At 51.8% G+C, this 7,447-nt stretch overlaps 1 pseudogene; it reads left to right on the forward strand.

The window, feature by feature from the left end:
• Positions 1 to 838, forward strand: LOC144961231 (large subunit ribosomal RNA; annotated as a pseudogene; the record flags this gene model as incomplete).
• Positions 839 to 7,447: the final 6,609 nt, after the last annotated feature.

Below are 7,447 nucleotides of genomic sequence, written 5' to 3' on the forward strand. Positions count from 1 at the left end.
TTTCTGCCCAGTGCTCAGAATGTCAAAGTGAAGAGATTCGCATAAGCGCGGGTAAAACGGCGGAGTAACTATGACTCTCTTAAGGTAGCCAAATGCCTCGTCGTCTAATTAGCGACGCGCACGAACGGATTAACGAGATTCCCACTGTCCCTATCTACGCCCCGGCGAAATCACAGCCAAGGGAACGGGCTTGGTGAAATCAGCGGGGAAAGAAGACCCTGTCGAGCTTGACTCTAGTCCGACTCTGTGGAGGAGCGTGGGGGGTGTAGCATAGGCGGTAGCGTCTTCGGGCGCGACAGTGAAATACCGCTACCCCCGCGGGACCTCCACTTACCCGACGGAGTGGGGACTCGGCGCCTTCTTGCAGGTAGGAGGCGTACGAGGTTCAGACGTCAAGCCGCCGTCGCGTCGGGCTCGGGAGTCCACCGACTCCCCCCGACGCGGTCACGACGGCGACAGCGACCCTGCCGGGGACAGCCTCGGACGGGGAGTTTTGACTGGGGCGGTACATCTTCTAAAGCGCAGCGAAGGTGTCCCAAGGCGGGCTCAGCGAGGACGGAAACCTCGCGTAGAGCAAAAGGGCAAATGCCTGCTCGACCAGGATTTTCAGTACGAATACTGGCCGTGAAAGCGTGGCCTATCGATCCTTTCGACGTTGGGAGTTTCAAGCGAGAGGTGTCAGAAAAGTTACCACAGGGATAACTGGCTTGTGGCGGCCAAGCGTTCATAGCGACGTCGCTGATTGATCCTTCGATGTCGGCTCTTCCTATCATTGCGAAGCAGAATTCGCCAAGTGTCCCCCCTCGTGGATCTTTACCTTGCAGTTGGTGAGGGGCTTGAGGCACACGGGAGGGCAAAGGTGTAAATCCCGGTCGACCGTCACGAGACCATCCCGGGTATCGAGCCAACGAGCCACATGAGCTGCTCGCCCCGGTGTGTGACTAAATTTGATCCAAACCCGGTGCCCGAATAGCAGCCCTATCCCGGCGCCACACTATTGTCTTATGTCGAGTCCCAACCAGTCCCGTCAATGGCGAAGCGGTCTGCCGCCTAGCCAAATAATACCGCGTTCGTGTCGCCCGGGTCGTCGGCACGTCCGAGAAAAAAGCGAACGTCCCATGCATCAATCGATTCGCGGCCTGCCGATTGGAAAATGCGACGGCGGGATGGCGAACTGACGCGTATATTGTCCCTGAACGTCGAGAGCCAGAGTATGGCAAAAAATGAGCTTTTATCAAAGCTATTGGCCGTTCATTGCGTTGATATCCTCCTTTTACAGGAGACCCACCTTTATTCAGGCGCGCAATCTTCCCGATTCCAGATCCCAGGCTATACGGTGGTCCAACGCGAGGACACTTCGAGGCTCAAAGGAGGGGTTAGCGTTTACGCTAAAGAGCCATCGAAGGTAAGGGTCATTGAGAGCGTAACGGACAGCAATGGGGTGAACCGAATTTCCGTGGAAGTAGGTGGACTGTGTTTGCATAATATTTACAAACCACCTAGAGCGACTTGGACTACACCACCGGTACCGGTGGTCAGCCATCCTTCCATCTGTCTGGGAGACTTTAATAGCCACCATCACGAATGGGGCTACCGAGACTGCAACGAGGCAGGAAGACAACTCCGCTCATGGATGGACTGTAATGATCTACACCTAGTGTACGATCCTACAGCCAAGGGTACCTTCCGGGGTACCCGCCATAAGAAGGAGTACACTCCAGACCTCACCCTCGTAACGAAAAGCGCGAACGGTGAACCGCTGCAGGTGAAGCGGACAGTCCTCGGGGACTTTCCGCATAGCCAGCACAGGCCGGTTCTTGTCACAGCTGGGGTGACAATACCGAGGGTGCAGTCTCTCCCACTTTGCAGATGGAATTTCAGGAAGGCTGACTGGGAGGAATTCAGTTCCTATATCGAGCAGGTCTGCCCTGCCATTCCTCCCAAGTCCAAGAATATAACCAGATTTAGTAGGCTACTGGTTAAGAGCGCTCAACGCTCTATTCCACGGGGCAAGCGGAAATTCTACACCCCTTGCTGGACAGCAGAGTCGGAAGAGCTGTACCGAGAGTACCAGCAGACCCAGTCTCAGGACACAGCCGATAGACTACTTCAGTCTCTGGCAGAGGGAAGGAAGCAACGGTGGCAGGAGACCGTGGAAAGTCTCGACTTTACACACTCCAGCCGCCACGCTTGGCGTTTGATAAAGAAATTGGACCCAGATCGGAATTTCGCGAAGGCTGCACCGGAATGCGAGGCAGACACAATTGCCAAGAATATTAAGAACCGTAGTAAGCGGGTCCCTAATCAGGCTTTTGAGCGCGGTGTCCGCAAGGCGTACCGAACGATTTTGGACTCGCTACCTGCGGAGGAGTCGGACTGGACGGCCCCGTTCAGTCCCCGAGAAGTGGGTGCAGCCATTAGCGAAGTAAAGAACGGCAAAGCAGCAGGGATAGATGGTGTATATCCCGATATGGTGACGCATCTGGGCCCCAGGGCACGGGCCTGGCTAGCAGAGGCAATGTCGGACGTCCTTGCAAAAGGAAAGCTTCCACAAGTGTGGAAGCACGCGAAGATAGTTGCCATCCTGAAGCCAGGGAAGCCGGCGAAGGAGGCAGACAGTTACAGACCCATATCGCTGCTGAGCTGTCTTTACAAATTGTTGGAGCGTGTTCTATTAAACGATGGGGGCCGGTCCTAGACGCTGCCCTGCCACCAGAGCAGGCAGGCTTCAGGGAAGGGAGGTGCACCACGGAGCAGGTCATTGCCCTTACAGAGCATATTGAGCACGGGTTCGAGAGAAAACAGCAAACAGGTGCTGTGTTTATAGACCTATCAGCGGCGTACGATACGGTCTGGTGCGATGGGTTAATGCTCAAACTTGCAAAAATCATAAGGTGCAAAAAGACCTTGAAGTTGTTCTCTTCGATCTTAGGGGAAAGGCAATTCCACGTCGCGCTGGGAGACGTCACGAGCAAAGTAAGGAAATTGAAGAATGGGGTCCCTCAGGGATCGGTACTTGCGCCAATGTTGTTTAACGTCTACATTAGCGATATGCCGAACACTTCCTCCCTGAGGCTGGGATACGCAGACGACTGGGCACTCGTTACTCAGAGTAAAGTGTGGACCCGTCTCGAGAGCGTACTCAGCGAGGACGTCACCAGACTCAAATCCTACTTTGACAAGTGGTACCTGAAGATGAACACTTCAAAAACCGTGGCCACTGCATTTCACTTATGCAGTGGTTGGCACACCCGTAAACTGAATGTCCTAGTCGGGGACCAGCCACTCCCATATGAGCCGCGTCCAAAATATTTAGGGGTGACGTTGGATCGCAGCCTTACCTATCGGGCTCATCTCGAAGGGGTTGCCCGGAAGATAGAGAAGCGGAATAGTCTTCTGAGGAAGCTGGCGGGATCGACTTGGGGCGCTAGCCAAGCGCTCCTGAGAACATCCGCCCTGGCACTATGCTATTCCACCGCGGAGTATTGCGCTCCAGTGTGGGGTAGAAGCAGAAACGTTGAGAAGGTGGATGTAAAACTTCGCAAGTCGATGCACATAGTGTCGGGAACGCTAGCAACAACCCCTAGAGAATGGGGCCCGGTAATGGCAGCGATCCAGCCCCCGATGTCCGGAGAGAGACCATTACGGGAAACTGGCTGAGTAAGATCAAAGAGAGAGGGAATGGGGATACCCCTCTCATGCGCATAATGAACGGTGCCCCGTTTCGAGCCGAAATAAGTCCCGGCAACCCTTGTACGCAGAATCCCTGACTACGGACAGAGCTGCACATACGAGATGGAAGTCGGTTTGGACGAATTCAATCCCTCGTGGGGGCGGGGACCTACACTCCTCTAAGCTTGGTGAGAAGTTGCCAGGCTTTGATACCAGTAAGAGGAGACACTGGGTAGCTGCGAATCGGCTTCGGTCGAGGAGCTGCCTAACGGCCGGTGCGTTACATCAGTGGGGTCTAACTTCCTGTCCTTTATGTCCACGCTGTGGACAAGAACCCGAAACGGCAGAGCATCTAGTCGAAAGGGGTGTTGTGACGATGCTACCAGGCGGGTTCGCGACGGTGCACGAATGCGGACCGGACTTTGCTGATTGGGTCGATCGTCATAACATAATAGTGTGAACCATAAGAAGCTGCTGCTGCCAAGTGTCGGATTGTTCACCCGCCAACAGGGAACGTGAGCTGGGGTTAGACCGTCGTGAGACAGGTTAGTTTTATCCTACTGATGAAGCGCCCTTGCCACGGTAATCTTGCTCAGTACGAGAGGAACGGTGAGTTCGGACCTCTGGTTCGCGCGTCCGGTCGTCAGGCCGATGGCGCCAGGCTACGTCCGTGGGAGTACGACTGAACGCCTCTAAGTCGGAACCCCGCCCGGTGAGCAAGGGTGAGCTTAGCTAGGGCCCTGAGCGTGCAGGCAACATTAAGCCGGCAACCCTCGGGTTCGTCGGCTAGTGCCGTGACCGGCCCGCTCGTCACGCGCGCTAGATCTGTGGTGCGCGTGGCTGGGTCGGTATCATCCACGTCCGTTAGGGGCAAGAAATCGCGTGCGGACCACATGTATTCCGTCGGGGTGTTGTAAGCGTTAGAGCTGTCCTGGTACGGCGATCCGTTGAGACTAAGCCCCGGACGCTGAGATTTTCCCTCCAGCAGGTTTGTCTCGGCCACCTTTCCACCCGGCACGGCACGGCCCGGCCCGATCGGCCAGCCTTCGAGTCCTTGCTCTGCTCGGCTCGGCATGCTGGCGGTGCGGCGCGCGGCGGCGGCGGGTGCGAGAGTGTCATAACACGTATAAATACATTTACTTTACTTTACTTTACTTCTTCAAAGTTCTATCTCCTAGAACTTGGAGAATTTTTTTTTCTCTCCACCTGTCCAGAGGCACTAATCCGTCCAGAGGCACTAATCCGTCCAGAGGCACTAGTCCGTCCAGAGGCACTAATCCGTCCAGAGGCACTAATCCGTCCAGAGGCACTTTTAGTTTTCCTTCTTTGCTGTCTGCGAAGTAGAATTCGCCAACTGCATTTTTTTTTTTTTTTTTTTTTTCAATTTTGTTTTTTCCTTCCTGTCAGTCCCTTAGTAGGCTTCTGCGAAGCGGAATTCGCCAACTGCATTTTATTTAGTCCCTTAATAGACTTCTGAGAAGCGGGATTCGCCATTGTCCCTTAATAGGCTTCTGAGAAGCGGAATTCGCCAACTGCATTTTATTTAGTCCCTTAATAGGCTTCTGCGAAGCGGAATTCGCCAACTGCATTTTATTTTGTCCTTTACCAGGCTTCTGAGAGCGGAATTCGCCAACTGCATTTTATTTAGTCCCTTAATAGGCTTCTGCGAAGCGGAATTCGCCAACTGCATTTTATTTTGTCCTTTACCAGGCTTCTGCGAAGCGAATTCGCCAACTGCATTTATTTAGTCCCTTAATAGACTTCTGAGAAGCGGGATTCGCCATTGTCCCTTAATAGGCTTCTGAGAAGCGGAATTCGCCAACTGCATTTCATTTAGTCCCTTAATAGGCTTCTGCGAAGCGGAATTCGCCAACTGCATTTTATTTTGTCCTTTACCAGGCTTCTGCGAAGCGGAATTCGCCAACTGCATTTTATTCAGTCCTTAATAGGCTTCTGCGAAGCGGAATTCGCCAACTGCATTTTATTTTGTCCTTTAACAGGCTTCTGCGAAGCGGAATTCGCCAACTGCATTTTATTTTTGTCCCTTAATAGGCTTCTGCGAAGCGGGATTCGCCAACTGTATTTTTTTTTTTTTATTTCCTTTTTTTTTTTTTTCATAATTTTTCTTTTTTTTTTTTTCGCGTCCCTTAATAGGCTTCTGCGAAGCGGAATTCGCCAACTATATTTTAAACAAATCTGGTCGCTGCGCTAGTTTTCGTTTTGCGCATTAAATTTATTTTTTTTTTTTTTAAATTTGGGTCACCTCATTGACATTGACCTCTGCGAAGCGCAATTCGCCAACTGCATTTTGTAGCATTCGTGCGCTGCGCTACTGTTGACATTGCGCGCGTTTTCTCTCTCTCTCTCTCTCGCTCTCTCTCTCTCTCTCTCTCTCTCTCTCTCTCTCTCTCTCTCTCTCTCTCTCTTTTTTTTTTTTTTTTTTTTTTTTTTTTCGATTCCTTACTCGCCTTTTGCGAAGCAGAATTCGCCAACTGTACTTTTTTTATTTAATTTAATTTATTTTTTAATATTTGGGGGGATTTTGTTTTTGTTTTCTTTTCTTCCCTTAATAGGCTTCTGCGAAGCGGAATTCGCCAACTGCATCTTTTAAAATTCGGTCGCCTACGGTACTCTCAACTTTGTGCTCAGCTTTCACCGTACTCAGAAGGAAAACTAGTAAGTAGTGTTTTCTCCGTTCTGTTCTGTCGTGTCCCGCTCTGCACGTTAGAGTGTTGCTGTTGGCTGTAGACGCGTTGTAAAGCGCTTTGAGCACGATTGCCTGGCTCGGGCGCATAGTTGAGTACTCGATAGAAAGGTTCTTTACTCGCATTCTCTCCCCGTAATCAGATGTAAAACGAATACCTGGCCGTGAGTAGTGTTTTCTCCGTCCTGTCGTGTCCCGCTCTGCACGCTAAGTGTTGCTGTTGGCTGTAGACGCGTTGTAAAGCGCTTTGAGCACGATTGCCTGGCTCGGCGCATAGTTGAGTACTCGATAGAAAGGTTCTTTACTCGCATTCTCTCTCCCGTAATCAGATGTAAAACGTATACCTGGCCGTGAGTAGTGTTTTCTCCGTCCTGTCGTGTCCCGCTCTGCACGCTAAGTGTTGCTGTTGGCTGTAGACGCGTTGTAAAGCGCTTTGAGCACGATTGCCTGGCTCGGCGCATAGTTGAGTACTCGATAGAAAGGTTCTTTACTCGCATTCTCTCCCCGTAATCAGATGTAAAACGAATACCTGGCCGTGAGTAGTGTTTTCTCCGTCCTGTCGTGTCCCGCTCTGCACGTTAGAGTGTTGCTGTTGGCTGTAGACGCGTTGTAAAGCGCTTTGAGCACGATTGCCTGGCTCGGCGCATAGTTGAGTACTCGATAGAAAGGTTCTTTACTCGCATTCTCTCCCCGTAATCAGATGTAAAACGAATACCTGGCCGTGAGTAGTGTTTTCTCCGTCCTGTCGTGTCCCGCTCTGCACGCTAAGTGTTGCTGTTGGCTGTAGACGCGTTGTAAAAGCGCTTTGAGCACGATTGCCTGGCTCGGCGCATAGTTGAGTACTCGATAGAAAGGTTCTTTACTCGCATTCTCTCCCCGTAATCAGATGTAAAACGAATACCTGGCCGTGAGTAGTGTTTTCTCCGTCCTGTCGTGTCCCGCTCTGCACGTTAAGTGTTGCTGTTGGCTGTAGACGCGTTGTAAAGCGCTTTGAGCACGATTGCCTGGCTCGGCGCATAGTTGAGTACTCGATAGAAAGGTTCTTTACTCGCATTCTCTCCCCGTAATCAG

This window comes from Berghia stephanieae, unplaced genomic scaffold, assembly GCF_034508935.2.
Source record: "Berghia stephanieae isolate SIO BIC M18660-M18661 unplaced genomic scaffold, UCSD_Bste_1.3 scaffold1827, whole genome shotgun sequence".
Classification (NCBI taxonomy): domain Eukaryota; kingdom Metazoa; phylum Mollusca; class Gastropoda; order Nudibranchia; family Aeolidiidae; genus Berghia; species Berghia stephanieae.